Below are 17,721 nucleotides of genomic sequence, written 5' to 3' on the forward strand. Positions count from 1 at the left end.
ACGCCTTTAATCCCAGCACTCGGGAGGCAGAGGCAGGCAGATCTCTGTGAGTTCAAGGCCAGCCTGGTCTACAGAGCGAGTTCTAGGAAGCTGGAGCTACAGGGAGACCCTGTCTCAAAGACACCAAAAAAAAAGAATGAACTTTCATGTTTAAGTTAACCTAATAGATGCAGAAGATGGTCATTTCCACATATAATCAACACAGAAAAAAATTATTCAGAGACTGTATATTTTTAGTATTGAGTCTTTGAAATCTGATGTTTATGTTGTACTTAGAGAGTATGACAATTCCATTTTGAGATTTTCTTCAGAAATACTTATCTGTATGTAGACTTCATGTAGTGCACAACTGAAAAGTAGGTTCACAGACCCAAGCTACTCTAAACACTGTTTTGTCTTGTTTTGTTATTGTGGTTTCATAGTACTGGAAAACTGAACCTAGGGCCTTGGGCACGTACACCATTACTGAGCTATATCCCCAGCTCATTTCCTTCCTTCCTTCCTTCCTTCCTTCCTTCCTTCCTTCCTTCCTTCCTTCCTTCCCCTCCCCCCCCCTCCCTCCCTCCCTTCCTTCTTCTCTACCTACATCCCTTCCTTCCTTACCTTCTTTCTTCCTTTTTTATTTTTTGAGACAGATCTCACCAAGTTGCCCAGGCCTGTCTTTAGCTTAGTCTACAGCCTATACAAAACTTTGAATTTGCAATACTTCTGCCACAGCCTCTAGGAGCTAATATTACAGGCCTGTCCCACCAAACCCAGCTTATTCTTAAACATTTCCAATAAATCAATCTCATGTCAGCTTATTTTGGGGGTTGCTGTTGTTGTTTTAGGTTTTTTGTTTGTTTGTTTTGAGACACGGTCTCCCTGTAGCTCCAGCTGGCCTGGAACTTGCTATGTAGACCAGGCTGGCCTCCATCTCACAGAGATCAACCTGCCCCTGCCTCCCAAGTACTGAGATTAGAGACATGTAACACTATGCCCAGCTTGTCATATTTTTGTTTAATGTGTATGAGAGTTTGCCTCCATGTATGTATGTGTACCTCATGCATGCAGTGTCCATGGAGGCCAGAAAAAGGTGTCAGATCCCCTGGAACTGGAGTTATAGACCATTGTGGGCCACAGAGCCCCAGTCGTTTACAACAGCAATTGCTCTTTACTGCTGAGCTTAACTGCTGAGTCCCAGACCTGGTGAGGCAGAAGCAGGCAAATCTCTGTGAGACTGAAGCCAGCCTGGTCTATATTTGGTTCCTAGCACATTAGGCAGCTCACAACCACCTCTAATTCCAGCTCAGGAGGGTTCTGATGCCCTCTGGCCCCATCAGGCACCTGCATACATGTGGTACACAAAATCATGAGGCATACATACATACATACACATAAAGAAAAATAAATAAACACTCTGATACTTGGGAGGCAGAGGCAGGTGGAACTCTGAGTTCAAGGCCAACTTGGTCAACATATGAGTTCCAGGCCATCTGGGGCTACAGGGAGACCCTGTCTCAAAAAGACCAAAAAATAAAAAAACAAACAAAACACTTCTGGGGGCCGGAGGGGGTGGTGCATGTCAAAACACGTGCTTAGCACACATGAGGCCCTGAGATGAGAGCTCAGCTCCAAAACAAAACAAAAAAATTCCCTGAAATGTCAGATTTTCTTGTATTTTAAGTAACTTTTTTTCCTGTAGCCCCAGTAGATCTCATTCTCACAGAAATCTACTGCCTCTGCCTCCCGAGTGCTGGGACTAAGGGCGTGTGCCACCACACCCACTGGATTTAAATGACTTTTGAACATAACTACAGGACATGTTTGATTTAAGACATGTTTGGTTCTTTGAGTAGCAATGGGAAGTCCTAACTCACTGAACAGACGCTACCATGCATCACTCTGCCTCTGGGCCACCACTGCTGATAGCCACTTCCTCTGTGAAACCACATCCTATTTGGGGTTCTTTCTGAGAATGGCTAGGCCAAAGTTTTCCTTTTTGATTCAAAACGTGGGGAACAGTCAGGAATCTGGAGGATCCCATTTATAAAACTAAACATACTGTTACCAAGCCTAGGAACGTACCTTTGGTCACTCAGTCTGGTGAGGTGGACATGAATAGAGAAGGCAGGAGCTCTGAGAGCCCTAATCAAAGGTCTGGGTTCTAAGGAAAACACACCTCTTCTTTTCCCGCCCCTCAGTCCTACAGAAAGGAAGGCTTCAGGTACACTGGCCCAGCTGGTAGTGGAGAACTAATTCTATAAGCAACCTGGTTCCTAAGCAAGAAGACTCACCATGTGTGCACAGCCCATCACTGAGACAGGACAGGACAAAGGGAGAGCCCCTTCCCTCTCTCTGGGCCCAGCCTCTCCCCTGGATGAAGTCCAGACACTTCGCTTTCCACTAGGATGTGGGAAGCTGTCTCAGAGGCCTTAGAGCCACCCCAAGAATGGAAATTGGTAGGAACACATGGGCAAACTGGCAAGCTCTACTCAAACAGAACACGCCTGTGCCAGGGACGAAGTCAGTCATACAGTCCATGCCCAGGCATATACCCAACAGACATTCAGCACAGACACTGCCAGAGACACTGACCGCAGAGCATCCACAGCATCACTGTGCAGTCACCCCACAATGGACACCGCAAGTGCATGTCAGCGACAGGATGGAAACAAACTGTGGTCATCCCTTCCCAGCCGAATGTTATACCGCAGTGAGGATGAATGAACAATCCACAGAGGCGCACGCGACGATGAATCTCACGAACAAAGCTGAGCAACAAAAGTTGGAAACGAGAACAAACATACCCAAGTTCGAGGCCCGTAGAGGATACACGAGACCCTGCCTTAAAAAAACAAAAAAAAAAGGCCAGGCGTGGTGGCACAAGCCTTTAATCCCAGCACTCAGCAGGCAGAGGCAGGCGGATCTCTGTGAGTTCAAGGCCAGCCTGGTCTACATAGTGAGTTCCAGGACAGCTGGGGCTACAGGGAGACCCTGTCTCAAAAACACCAAAAAAACAAAACAAAACAAAAAAAACCCCACAAACAAACAAAAAACCAAAAGATGTCCTCGAGACCCAGGCTTGCTCACCCCTACCAGCAGCAAGGGGTTTCTGCCTCAACCCCATGAGTGCTGGGCTGCAGGTAGGCATCACTGTTCCTGTTTTCCGCAGTGCTGGACACAGGACCCAGGGTTTCTTTTCTTTTGTTAATTTTATTTATTTTTATTTTTCATGTGTATGCGTGTATTGCTTGCATGTAGGTAAGTGCACCCGTGTTGTGCAATACCTGAGGAGAACAGAAGAGGCTGTTGGATCCCTGGAACTGGAGTTACAGACAGTTGTTAGCTGCCCTGTGGGTGCTGGGATTTGATCCCAGGTCTTCTGCAAGAACAGCCAGTGCTCTTAACCACTGAGCCATCTCTCCAGCCCCTTTTTTCTTTCTCTTTCTTTCTTTCTTTCTTTCTTTCTTTCTTTCTTTCTTTCTTTCTTTCTTTCTTTCTTTCTTCTTTTTTTAAAGATTTGGTTTATTTATTTTATTTTATTATTATTTTTGGGGGGGGTCTTTTTGAGACGGGGTCTCCCTGTAGCCCCAGCTGTCCTGGAACTCACTATGTAGACCAGGCTGGCCTTGAACTCAGAGATCCGCCTGCCTCTGTGTCGTGCAATGCCCACGGAGTTCAGAAGAGGCTGTCAGATCCCCTGGGACTGGAGTCACAGATGGTTGTTAGCTGCCATGTGGGTGCTGGGATACAAACCCGGGTCTTCTGCAAGAACAACCAGTGTTCTTAACTGCTGAGCCATCTCTCCAGCCCCAAGATTTGGTTTATTTTTAAATTATCTTTGTCTATGTGTGGGTATATACACCTGAGTGTGGATGCCAGTGAAGCCAGACAGCACCAGGTCCCCTGGAGCTACACAGTTCAGAGATCTGTCTGGCATGAGTCCTGGGGACTGAACTTGGGTCCTCTGTAGGAGCGGCACATGTTCTTGACCATTAAGCCATCCTTCCAGCCCCTATATTTGATGTTTAATAAGTATATTACTTAGCTAGAGATTTGGTGGTTAGTTCCACTATTTATGGATCCTGGTTAAGTGTCAGTAATTATACAAGGTGCTGAAAACAGGGTAGTGGCTGAGACCGAGTCCCTGCCCTGAAGGAGCTGGCACCCCAGCAGGACACACTAGTCCTCAAGCACACCAGTGGGTAAACAGGATGACCATGAACTAACCAGGACAGAGAAGCACAGCAAGCTATATAGGGTCATGAAAGAGGATAGCCAGGAAGGGCCACCCCACACAGGGAGGCTGGGAATGGACCAGGAGACATAGACAGACTGACAGGACCAACAGGAACCAGATTCTCCAAAGAGTTTGAAAGGAGCAGGCACTCGGCTTCCCTAAGAGGAATGGCAGCCCTGGAAGAGTCTAGGCACAGGGATAGGGATTTGCATCCAAAACACAGCCACTGGCTGTAGTGTTACAAGACTGAACATGCAGAAGCCAGAGGAGGCAAGTCCTCCGTGCATGTCACCAGACAGCACTGGAGAGTTGAGAGTCCAGCTCAGGGGCTCACCTAGCCCCTCCCCACCTTCCTGAGCAAGACAAAAGTGGGGTGGCGAAGGACATGCTTAGGAGACAAGATGATCCCAACGGGGACCATGAGGGCTTTCTTGTGCTTGAGAAGCAAACAAAAAGGTTTGGGGTTCATTTGAGACCTATCCAGCTACTTATTGGACCCCAGTGAAGGCAGCTAAGGGCCAAGATCCCCCACTGAGAGCACAGGAAGTGGTCTAAGGGGTCACAGAGATAGAACTTGGGATCATCAGGCAACAGACAAAGGAGGATCTGGAAAGGCAGATGAGACAGCCTAGACCAAGGGTCAGTAAGGGCCAGCTCTGTCCCAAAACACTGGGGAGGCATCATCACAAGACAGAACATGATCAACCCCCCCATCCTTGCCCCCCAACCCCATGCCTGCCTCAGGCATCTGGAACCTTCCAGTTGGCTTCTCTGACTGCACCTAAGTCATCCAGAAAGTATCCAGGGGGGCTCCACAGGATGTAGCTCAGACCAACCAACCTCCCCCACCTCCTGCCACAGGATCCACAGAATCAGCATGGGACAATAAGGCTATCGGATATTTTCCCATCAGCCCTTTTTACCATGTGTGCTGGATAGCTTTAGTGGCAACTTGACACACCTGGGTTGAGGGAGCCTCAATTGGGGAATTGCCTTTATTGTGACCATGTCTGAGGGGCATCTTCTTGATGAGCAATGTGGGAAGGTCCAGCCCACTGTGGGTGGTGCCACCCCTGGGCAGGTGGGCCTGTGTTTCGTAAGAAAGCAGGCTGAGCAGGGGCCAGGAGAGCAAGCCAGTAAGCAGTGTTCCTCCATGTCCTGTGCTCCAGCTCCTGCCTCCAGGTTCCTGCCCTGAATTCCTACCGGATGAACTGTGACCCGGGATATGTAAGCTAAATAAACCCTTTCCTCTCCAAGTTGGTAGTGGTCAGAGTATTTTGTCACGGCAATGAAGAACAAACTAGGACAGAGATTGGTACCGAAAGTGGGGTATTGCTGTGACAGGCCTGACCTTGGTGTTTTGGGGAGGACTGTGGAAGTGTCTGGAACTTTGGGCTGGAAAAGCAATTACATGCTCAGTTTGTTGCTGTGGAGCTTGGAAAAGTTATGCTGAAAGGGTTGTAGATGATGGAGGCCTGGCTTGTGAAGCTTCAAAGGGAAGCGGAGACTATCAGGGCTGTTCCTATGAGATTTTGAATTGAGAATCTGTGGGTTCTGGTCGGCTGGGGCTGAAGAATCAGCTGTGATTAAGAAGAGACCAGAACCTGAAGTAAAACCTTGCTATTAGCTGGGGCTGAAAAATCAGCTGTAAGTTAACAAGACACTAGCATCACTGTGGTGAAATCTTCTGGGAAGTAGTTCCTCAGGGTCAGCACAAAAGCTATGGTTCAGAGGGGGCTGAGGCTCCATCTGAAGCTGGAAGAGGGACTTGGTAATGTTTAAGAGTCTCCTGCATGGTTCTCGTGTTGAAAGTGTGAAGGAGTCACAGAAAGCAGCTGAGGCTTGGCACCATGAGAGGTCAGGAAAAACCATTGGTGAAAGTACAGCCTCAGTTGCAGTGAAGACCCCAAGATTGAAGGGATCATGGAGAGAATCAGAGGCACTGCACCCTGAGAGGCCAAAAGAGGTCATTGGTGAGGGTGCAGCCTCAGTTTCACTGGAGACCCCAGCTTTTTGGAGATTCCAGGACCATGGGATGACCACCAAGAGCAGCATCAGGTGTGGAATGGAGCTGGCTTGGGTCTACAAGACATGCTGTGTGCACTGTAGACATAAGAGTCAGAGAAGTGGAGCTGCCAAAACCCTTTGAAGCCCAGAAGCTCATGAGTGAATCCCAGATGTCCAGCCTTGTGCTAATTGCTGGACTTAGGTTTTGCTTATGTTTTGCTTAGGTGTGCCTGATTCTTTCCTTTGAAATAAGACAGCACTTGTTTTGGATTTTACAGAAGCCCACCCACAGTTAAGAGACTTTTAAAAGAGACTATGGACTTTTAAGTGTTTGGATTTTTTAAGGACTGTGGGGTTTTTAAGGCTGTACTGTCTTATGTTGTGTTATTAACATCATATCTTGGGGACAGATTTTGGAAAAGTTATGGTTTAATAGTGATGTTTGTGTCAAGTTGACAAGGGGTCAATTGTGCTGGATAGCTTTAGTGTCAACTTGACACACCTGGGTTAAGGGAACCTCAATTGGGGAATTTCCTCTATTGGACTGGCCTGTGGCCATGTCTGAGGGGCATCTTCTTGATGAGTGATGTGGGAGGGCCCAGCCCACTGTGGGTGGTGCCACCCCTGGGCAGGTGGGCCTGTGTTGCATAAGAAAGCAAGCTGAGCAGGGGCCAGGGGAGCAAGCCAGTAAGCAGCGTTCCTCCATGGCCTGTGCTCCAGTGCCTGCCTCCAGGTTCCTGCCCTGAGTTCCTACCTTGGGCTCCCGGATGAACTGTGACCCGGGATATGAAAGCTAAATAAACCCTTTCCTCCCCAAGTTGGCAGTGGTCAGAGTATTTTGTCATAGCAATGAAGAACAAACTAGGACACCATGTTCTAGATGTCCCCAGTTGGCTTTTCTCTCGCTATCCCAAGAAGGAAGAATAGTTCTCTAACAAACATGTGGGGTCTGACCTCTGAGTCTTAAAGATCCAGGAGAGATGGGGGGCTAGAGAGATGACTCCATCAGTAAAGCATTTGCCTTCTAAGTGTGAGGACCTGAGGTCTCCTCACAGCCCATGTCCCTCACAGTCACATGCTTAATACCTCCAGAGATGGCAAGATGGGAGGAGACAGGGGATGTTTGGAGCTGACGGTCAGCTGGCAAAGCCTACTTTTTAAAGTTGCAGGTTGATGAGACCTTGTCTCAAAAAAAAGGAGGAAGGCTTCCTGAGAAACAATATCCAAGATTGTCCTCTGACTTCCACAAGCATGTGTACACACACACACACACACACAGATCCAGGACAGAATTTTCTTCAAAGACTAACAAGCATACCATGCACACCTCAGCCTTCCCACCAGCATTCAGGAATGCCTCAGGAGCCCTAGGTGACTTCCCAAGAGTTTGGCAAGCAGGGAGTCCCCTGCACCGTCAGCCCTGCTGGATGGGGTTTTGGTTCACATGCAGGACTCCTAAGGCTCTCCTTGTCTTCCTCTTGAACCTCTCACAGGGCGCTGAGCCAGCATCTCTGAACTGTTAGCCTCCACCTTTTTCCAGGGTTCATGGTAAAGATGGCCAATTCTGACCAGGAAGAGCTCCTCAGCCTTCAACAATATAAAGACAGGCTTTGGGGTCCTGCAATCACGTGTGCTGAGAAATGGCTTCCTAGGGGAGCACGTGAATCACCTTGGGCAGGCTCTATGCTGGGGACAGGCAAAGAAAAGAAGAGAATTTGTGTTCTTGCTTATCCAAGTGATAACCATCTTCCTCCCTGAGTCAGAGAGCCCTGGGAAAAACATGCCACACTCCTTCAGTGTCACTCTAAAGGGGACCCTGAGTTATTCCAGAACCAGCGTATAAAGGCTCCCCTGGGAGCCATGCCTACTTGTCTGTAGAGAGACAGAACACTCAAATCTGAATCCATAGATAAGCCATCTTTCCAAATCCTGGATTTCAGAGCCAAAATGCCAATCTAATTAGCCCAAGAGAGTCTGAGTCACAGAAACTTCTAGAAGGTATTTATGCACGCTCTAAGTATCTAACCATAAATTCAGGCTGGGAAGATGTGAGACAGCCAGAGAGGGCACCCTGCAAAAGCACTTCGTGGGGCAGTTGAGCAGTCGACTAGAGAGCCAGGTGTGCGGTGCCATGCTGAGCCCAACCACGCCTGCACTGGGCCTACGTGCTGGCACTCTTCAGCTTCAGAACACCCTTCAAATCAAAGGTCTCGTTTCTCAACCACACCCAACCCACTAGAAAGCCAGCAGAAGTGGGCATTTGAGTCCAAAGGCACTTTACTCAGAAGACCACCTCTCAGAAAGTCTCCTGGGACAGTCACAGGAAGGAACATTCTCCTGTGAACCATCACATCCTCCTGGAGGCCCTGGGAGGGGAACGTGAAGGAACCACCCTCCTGGGCTCATTCATTCACCTTATTTCCTTGAGCGCTTTCTATGCGTTCAGCAGGAAGCCGCAAGGGATTTTCAGTCTAATGGAAGATGGAAAATAAAAGGAAATAAAAAACAAGATGATTTCACAGAGCAAAAGAACTGAACTATAACAAGGGATTTGAAGGGAAGGGGGTCCCTGTGAGTGGAGGGCAGGAGAGGGTCCTCAGGGGAGGCTGCCTTGAAGTGAAGGTCCCAGTGAGTAAAAGATCCAGCAAAGAGGATGAGATAGAGCCTAGATGGTGGGAACATGGGGTAAGTGCCACGGCCGTGAGGCAGGAGACCGAGTGACCAGGTGAGCAGAGTCCTAGCTTCACAGGGAAAGAGCTGGGCCCTCTAAACAAGGAGGAATCTCTCAACTGCACTTGAAAGATGGGCAGAGGGGGGTGTAGGCAAGGGTCTAGAGTTTGGGGGAGTTGCTTTTAATTTTTTTTTTTGGTCTTTTTGAAATAGGGTCTCCCTATAGCCCCAGCTGTCCTGGAACTTACTATGTAGACCAGGCTGGCCTTGAACTCACAAAGATCCACCTGCCTCTGCCTCTGAGTGCTGGGACTACAGGCGTGTGCCACCACAGCTTTTCTTCCGTTTTTCTTTTTCTTTTTTTTTGTGGGGGGGTGCTTTTTGAAACAGGGTCTCCCTGTATCCCCACCTGGCCTGGAACTCACTATATAGACCAGGCTGGCCTTGAACTCAGAGATCCACCTGCCTCTGCCTCCCAAGTGCTGGGACTATGGGCATGTGCCACCATGCCCGGCTCCATTTTCTGTGTGTGTGTGTTTATGCACTTGTTTTGTGTGGGAAGTGTGTGTGTGTGTGTGTGTGTGTGTGTGTGTTTATGCATTTGTTTTGTGTGGGAAGTGTGTGTGTGTGTTTATGCATTTGTTTTGTGTGGGAAGTGTGTGTGTGTTTATGCATTTGTTTTGTGTGGGAAGAGTGTGTGTGTGTGTGTGTGTGTGTGTGTGTGTGTGTGTGCATGTAGAGGCTGGAGGTTAATGTTGGGAATCATCCTCCATCACTCTTTCACTTTATTCACTGAGGCAGGGTGTCTCAATCAAACCCAGAGCTCGCCCATGTGGCTGGGAGATCCTGTCTCCATCTTCCAAGGCTGACCCACCCAGCATTTATGTGGAGCTCCAAGGTTCTCACACTTGTATGGGAAGCACTTTTACCGCTAGCCCATCTCCTCAACCCCTATCAATTTTTTTTTTTTTTTGAGACAAGGTCTTACATATCCCAGATTGGCCTGGAACATGCTATGTAGCCAAGGATGACACTAAACTTCCGACCCTCCTGCCTCTGCTTCTCCAGTGTCCAGTTTTATGTGGTGCTAGGGATCAAACCCAGGACTTAGTGCATGCTAGGCAAGCACTCTACATCCCCAGATCTGGGTTTGTTTTTTGTTTTCCCCTTTTACAAGGCTTTGGAGGCTGTGAGGAAAGTGGGAGTGGACCAAGATTGGAAGGAAGAAATCAAGAAGATCACCACAAAACCCTAGGGAAGAGCAGGCGGGGTTAGATTAACCAGGAGGGTGCTGGTCCACATGCCCACACCTTCACAACTCTGATTTCACCAGCTGAGGAGCAGGCATACTGGCTCTCACACCCAAGACTATGGAAATTAAAAGTCAAGAAAGAGAGGCTGGAGAGATGGCTCAGTGGTTAAGAGCACTGACTGCTCTTGTAGAGGACCCAGTTCAATTCCCAGCACCCACATGGCACCCACCATCTCTAACTCCAGTTCCAGAAGAATCCGACACTCTCTTCTGAGAGCATTACACCACACGGGTACACTTACATACATGCAAGCAATACACTCATACACATAAAAAATAAATAAACTCTTACATAAAAATAAATAAATAAATAAATGTCAAGAAAGTAGTTTCAGCACTTGGGAGGCAGAGGCAGGTGGATCTCTCTTAGGCCATCCTGGTCTACATAGTGAGATTCTGTCTTAAAATAATTAATAATAATAATGAGGAGGAGGAGGAGGAGGAGGAAGAGGAGGAAGAAGGCGGCTGGTGAGATGGTTCAGTGGGTAAAGGCACTTGTCACCAAGCCTAAGAATCTGAGTTCAATCCCTGGAACCCAATGGGGTGGAAGGAGAAAATTGACACCCACAATTGTCCTATAATCTCTCCACATGCGCGCGCGCGCGCACACACACACACACACACACACACACACACACACACACGAGAGAGAGAGAGAGACAGAGACACACAGAGAGAGAGAGAGAGAGCATACGTGAGAGAGAGCGAGAAAGAGAGAAGGAAAGAATAAAAATCATAAGGAAATGGCTCGGTATAAACTATCGCCACACACCGGCTCAATGGAATTGAACGCATTAATTAAAATGACACCTGCTCGCACTATACAACTCAGCAGATAAAATTAACTGAAACCAAAATGCATATATATTCATTGATACATATGCTCATGGACAAATGACTCCAAAAAGCATGGAAAAACATGAAAAAAGGGCCAAAAATATAGCTCAGTGGTAGAGTGCTTGCCAAGCATGTATGAGGCCCTAAGTTCAATTCCCAGCACCAAGGAAAAAACCCACAAGCTTTTAAGCTGGGTATGGTGTTACACACCTGCAATCCCAGCACTTGGGATGTAAGGGTAAGAGAATCATGAGTTCAAGGCCAACCTTAGCTAAAGAGTGAGTTCACGGTCAGCCTGAGCTACACGAGTCCCTGTCTCAAAAACAAAGAAGTCATATTATCAATGGATATGGATGTCACAACTTTAATGTCTATGAAAAGTATGCAAGTATATGATTTCAAACATTAATTAAAACTGGCCAGGTGTGGTGGCATACATCTTTAATCCCAGCACTGAGGAGGCAGAGGCAGGTGGGTCTCTGTGCATTCAAGGGCAGCCTGGTCTACATAGTGAGTTCCAGGCCAACACAGTGAGACCCTGTCTCAAACAAAAACAAAAAAAGTTAAAACTAAAACTCATGCTGGGTGTGGTGTCACATGCCTTTAATCCCAGCACTTGGGAGGCAGAGGCAGGTGGCTCTCTGTGAGTTTGAGGCCAGCCTGGTCTATGGAGCAATTTCCAGGACAGCTGGGGCTACAGGGAGACCCTGTCTCAAAAAGACCAAAAAAAAAAAACCCCAAAAAACCCTAAAACTCATAGCAAACAGCCATCCCCTGGCCCCCTCTTCTGCACATATACAACTCCCAATAAATTTCCATCGTCTCTTTGAGTGCTTATCTTTGTATGTCTAAATAACAGATTTATACTGTATTTCTTAATTTTAAGCTTTTAATTGTTTGCTTTAGAAAATAAACTGTGGCAGCATGCTCGGCTAGGATGCACAAGGCCCCGTGTTCTATCTCTAATACCACACACACACACAAAAAAAAAAAAAAAAAAAAAAAAAAAGGGAAGGAAGAGAGAGAGGTAAGTAGGGAGAAGGGAAAGAGGGAGGACGAGGAGGGAAGGAGAAGAAAGTTTCATAGTTTTGTTGGAGAATTTGAGGAAAATTGGTGATCAGTACATTGAAAATGAAGCCAATAAAAAGATGAGGCAACTATGAACTCCAGGAAAAACAAAAGTTCAACAACTATAAAGCCGGGGGGAGAGACCCTGTCTCAAAAAGACCAAAAAAGAAAAAAGAAACAGCGGCAGCACTGGACACCACATGTAGAATCAATGTGGCAGTAAGTCTATTATGGTTGCTACTGAGTCCTGGGTACCAGTTTTACCCGATACTTCTGTGCCAAGAACTCAACCTTGCAATCCACTAACTGCTATCATCCCCAAAGCCATGGACAGAGCACACTTCGGTCCTCTGTTCACTGTCAAAACACGACACAGACAAAGCCCAGGTCAAAGGTCCTGGCTCTAAGAAGCAAGCACTTTCCAGTTCCCACAGGTTAAGCGTTTCCTATGGCTTGGATAGGATTCATCCCTGTTGTGTACTGGACTCCTGATCTTCAATGTGGTGCTGTTAAGAGGTGGGACCTGGGGGAAGGTCCTCAGATCACTAAGGGCAAAGTGAATACTAGTCTCCTGGAGTTCTGTTTTTGGAGACAGGGTTTCACTATGTAGCCCCTGCTGGCCTGGAACTCACTATATAGACTAAGCTGGCCTCAGACTCACAGAGATCTGCCCGCTTCTGCCTCCCCAGAGCTGGGATTAAAGACATGTGCCTCCATGCACAGATCTTTGAACATTTTTATTCATATATACCCTGTCATTTACTTTTGTCTTTTCCAAAGAGTTTACATTGATTCCTTTTTATCATTTATTGATATATTTTTGAGCATCAAATATCTTCCTTCCCCAGCTTTCCAAGTACTGGGATTACAGACATGTGCCATTTTGCCTGGCTTTATTTTTTTTTTTAAGTAACTTTGTTCATTGACAATATATAATGCATTCTGAGTGTCCCCTCCCATCACCCTCTCTCTCTCTTCCATTCCTGTCACCCCCCCCACTCCTTCCTACCAGTCCCTTTCCCAGATTCATGTTTTTTTATTTTGTTTCATGAGGGCCATTTAGTTTAACCAGGGCCATCGATGGATTGGAACTATTCTTTGGAGCCTGCTGGGGTCACCAGTGTGTGCAGAGCTGAAGACAGTGACTCCTCCTCTTCCGGAATCTATTTGTAGCAATGAGTTCAGCAGTGAGGGGTAGAGCCCCGGAGCCCCTCCTCCATCCACACCTGACTGCTGACAGGCCCATTCTTGTGCAGACCCAGTGCAGGTGTCCACGGCTGCTGATTTGTGACTGCAATGGCCGTGGCGTCTTATCCAGAAGGCATGTGGTAGCCTTCCTCCCTGTCTTCTCGCTCTTAACACTCTTTCCACTCCGTTCTGCAATGTGGTCCTGGAATTGAACCTAGGGCAGCAAATACTCCAGCACTGAGCTATATCCCCAGCCCTCTACTTTTTACTTCTAGATTTTCATTTTAGTGGACTTTTGAAACAGACATAGACAATTCATTCAAATAATTTTTAAACTATTTTTAAATTAATTTTTTTATTTTACACGTATGGTGTATGAGTGTTATGTCTGCATATGTGCAAGTGCATCTGTATCATGCAATGCCCGAGGAGGACAGAAGAGGGCATCGGATTCCCTGAAACTGGAGTTACAGACAGTTGTTAGCTGCCATGTGGGTGCTGGGATTCGAACCTGGGTCTTCTGCAAGAACAGTCAGTGCTCTTAATCACTAAGCCATCTCTCCCCATAATGGCATTAAACAAAAGAACAAAACAAAGTAAAAAGAAAAACAACTTGATCTTTTATTTTTAATTAATTAATTAATTTAATTTTTTTTGGTCTTTTTGAGACAGGTTCTCCCTGTAGCCCAAGCTGGCCGGAAACTCACTATGTAGACTAGGCTGGACTTGAACTCGCAGAGATCTGCCTGCCTCTGCCTCCCAAGTGCTGGGATTAAAGGCGTGCGCCACCAAGCCCAGCCTAAAAATCAATTTTTAAAAGATATTTACATAGAAAATTTCCTGTGAGATTCAGGGAAGAATACTTCAACATGGAAATGCTGGCTCTTCTTAAGAGCTAAGGTTATAGAAGAGCAGTGTGTTCTGTATCTTTCAAATTTTCAACAGTAAATACATGTTTCATAAATTAAAAAACATAAAGGTCAAAAGTAATTATTTAAAGGTATTTTCTGGACCAGCAAAATGGTGGGTAAAGGTGACACAGCTGGAGACCTGAACTTGCTCCTCAATAAAAGTGCAAAGAGAAACAACTGCACAATGTTTCCCTTGACTTCCACATGTGTGCCATTATGACAGAAGTGGGCCACATGATCCCCAACACATCATGCACATATACACAATAATACATTTTTTAAAATTTCAAAGGCATTTTCAGAAACAAAGATCAAGATATGTAAACAAGTATATATATAAACCTGTGATCTCCCAACACAGGTCTACACCATCTCCTTTACATCTATACTCAGGGATGATACACCTGGGGCCTTCACGGGCTGGTGTGAGTCGGGCAGGACGCTATGTGAAGGGGTTCTACTTCCACCACAGTGGTTCTGTGTCTATCTGCTTCCAACATTAAAATTCTACTTAATATTTTAGTTTTAAAAGAGACCCACAACCAACCACAAATTCAGCAAGTACCAAGGAAGACCTAGAGACAGTGAGGCAGCGGCTGAGGAAAGCCTCACCCAACACCACCCTTGCTACAATCTTCCCGAAATGACAGCAGCTGTTCAGGCAGAATGTTCTGCATGCGCACAGAATTATCATTTGCCCAACCGGCCTACAAAGGGAAACACCAGACCTCCGCATCACTGAGCTTGCGACCCACACCCAGCTGCCCCAGGATCCCAGACTGGGGAAACGTGTTGGCCAATGTCCAGTCAGTGTCAGTCTCTGGCTTCAGTTTCTTCATGTGCACAATGAAAAAGCATCAATCTTCTCCAGGGTTAATGGCTCAGAAGCTCCAAAGAGCTTTGATCCAGTGACTGCCAACTCCTATAGACACAGAAGTCCTACCTAAAGACACCTTGAAAGATAATACTGCACTATAAAAATTCAACCTACTTCCTTTGGTAAAAATGTTTTAATGTTTCTTTTTCCAAATAGACCAAAACCCCTATGATTAAAACAAATCAAATACCAAAGGCTACAGCTAACCAAAGGCTTCCAAGCACCCCAGTCAAAAGCGAGTCATCCCTCTCTCCCCAGGCAGCAGCACCCCTCTTTCAGACAGTCCAGTGATGACTCCCCTCATTCATTCCTAGCACAAAACTGAGTCATTCTCCCAATTTTTTCTTTTTTCTGTGCTAGGATCTGAACCCGAGTCTAGTACCGAGCCACACATGCTACTACTGAGCTCCAGCTCCAGCCTTCCTTTGGGGTACAGGTCCCCATAAACGAGCCAGAGAGGGTAGGTTTTCTTCAGTTTCTTATCACAACACAATAAATCTCTCTTCCTGGTACATATGGCTCCCTCCCTGCAACCTACCTTTCTGGGATGGGCCAAGAGAGACCACCAGCCAAGGTCCCTCTGCCTGGGAGATTACAAGTGCATAGACATCAGTAAGCTTCATCCCACCTTTGCCTGACTCTGAGCTCCTTATATATCTGAAAAGAAAGAATAATTTAAAAACAGAATTTCAGAAACCAGTCCATTCTCAATACAAGATCTTATCCTTGGACAGGGATAAGATCTTGTAGTGGTAGAGTGTTTGCCTAGTATGTAAACCCCCAGCACTGAGGGGAAAAGCAGCTGATTCACCTCAGTTTCCCCTCTTGCAAACCCTTCCCATTTTGCTTGATCAACCCCCCTCACCACCTGCATCAGTGTCACCCCAGCTCCCTTTGGTGGCGCGAAGGCAAACCACAGGAGCATTTCCAGAGCCTGAGGCAGGGATACAGATAGAGATGACTCAGAAGGTCTTTTAGAAAGACCTTTTAGAAGGTCTTTTAGTTTGTTGGGTTTTGAAAGCAAAGTAATTGATCTGAACCATGCCTGGGTTTGAATTCCGTTCATGGCTTAAAAAAAAGTAGGTTCCTGAACTTGAGACCTTGATTCCCCATGCAGATCTGTTTTCAAAGCCAAATCCAAAAGGAAAATTCATCTCTGTAAGGCCGGAGGTGTGTGAGGGGAGGGGCTGCCTGCTCACTGCATGGTGGCGTTTCCTCCTCACCTCCCCTTTCCCAACCCTGGTTCTCCGCACAGCTACCTCAAAGTGGGGTGGGGGTGGGGGGACACTTCGGCCTGGAATCCACTAGGTGGACTGGGAAGGGCTGACCAATAGAAACAAAACAACTCACTAATCACTGACTTCTCCGCAGACAAAAACCAAAGCCCCAGGAGTCCACTGGAAATGGTATTAGAGGAACGCATTTCCCAGGCTCCAAGCTGAAGTCCTCGGACCTGCCAGTCCAGGCCCTGGAAGGATGCTCAACAGACTCTTCTGCAGGGGCCCAGGCAAGTGGGTGTGGATGCACCCTTCCTTCAGCATCCAGGGAGGACCACCGGAGCTTCCCAAGAAACTATCAACAGAGGAACCGGAAGCATAGGCCCAAGACTAAATAAGAAATAACTTCCATTCCTGACTAGTGAAAACAGCAATACTAGAAAACGCAAAGCAAACAAGCAGCGTGGAAAGGAAAGGCGAGCAGAGAGAAAGTGGCTTTCAAAACAGGAAAGACAAAGCAAAACGCACGATGGAGCCCAGGGAAGGATTCCTCTTCAGGAATCCAGGTCGCGAAAAAAGGGGCCAGGACAAAATTCACCAGGGGGTGATCGCAAAGAAGCTGAGTTTTATGGAGGAAGAGGGACAGGACCTCCGGGGCCTGGGGACACTTCCTTGTAGCCCCTCTTGGTTCAAGGGCAAAGCTGGGAAGGGAGGACTAGGGAGGGACGGAGCGCGCAGGATGCTAGGTCCGGAATGGGGGGCAGGGGGAGGGGCGGACGCGCACAGCGTTGCATGGTCCCTGACAAGTAAACAGCTTGTCTCAAGCAAGTGTGTCCTTCTCCGGAGCCCACTCCGGGTCCTGAGCATGCCATCAAGGGCGGCACGAGACACACCCGGGCTTCTGTGGTCTCGGAGAGCCACAAAAAGATGCAACTCGGCCCCCACCAGAGACTCTCACCCGCGGGCGCGACCCTAGGGGTCGACCTCCCCAGCGGGGTGCTGTCACCCTGGGCGCACCCGGCCTCCCCTAGCCAACCCCCCAAGCCCCGCCACCCCGGACCCCCGGCGGCCTCCCACCCTGCAGTCCCGGACCCAGACTGACAAAGCCCAGAGCTGGGCGGGGCGGAGCATCTGGCCAGTGGGGCTTACAGGGACCCCCACTGACGCCCGCACAGGTGGGCTTCGTACCGGGTGTCGGTAGCAGGGGCGGGCTCGGTCTCCCTGGAGACAGTTGCCCAGGGGACACGGCGGACGGGTACCGGAGTGACTGGAGGGCGCCAGTCTCCCGGCGGCGGTGCAGAGCCCACAGGGCCTGAGGGCAGGCCCCGCGCGAGGCGGCGATGTGCGGGCGAGACGGGCATCGGCGGAGGGGCGCGGCCCGGGGCGGGGCAGAACAAGGCGCTGGGGCGGGA

The 17,721-nt window shown here is 47.9% G+C and overlaps 1 protein-coding gene across 7 annotated transcripts in view; it reads right to left on the reverse strand.

The window, feature by feature from the left end:
- The window catches only part of Pik3cd (phosphatidylinositol-4,5-bisphosphate 3-kinase catalytic subunit delta), a 56,109-nt gene that overhangs the window by 14,587 nt on the left and 23,801 nt on the right, over positions 1–17,721 (reverse strand). For 5 of the 7 annotated variants that reach the window (XM_017797811.2, XM_029562980.1, XM_029562977.1 and 2 more), the window contains exons 1-2: positions 17,498–17,684; positions 15,631–15,749 (exon numbers count right to left, since the gene is read on the reverse strand). The gene's annotated coding sequence lies outside the window, so the exon portion shown is untranslated. Of the gene's footprint in view, positions 1–15,630; positions 15,750–16,442; positions 16,665–17,497; positions 17,685–17,721 lie in introns of those variants that run through there. The other 2 variants (XM_029562972.1, XM_017797809.2) reach the window with 2 other exon arrangements.

Source organism: Nannospalax galili, unplaced genomic scaffold (assembly GCF_000622305.1).
Source record: "Nannospalax galili isolate Female #2095 unplaced genomic scaffold, S.galili_v1.0 scaffold870, whole genome shotgun sequence".
NCBI classification, from domain to species: Eukaryota; Metazoa; Chordata; class Mammalia; order Rodentia; family Spalacidae; genus Nannospalax; species Nannospalax galili.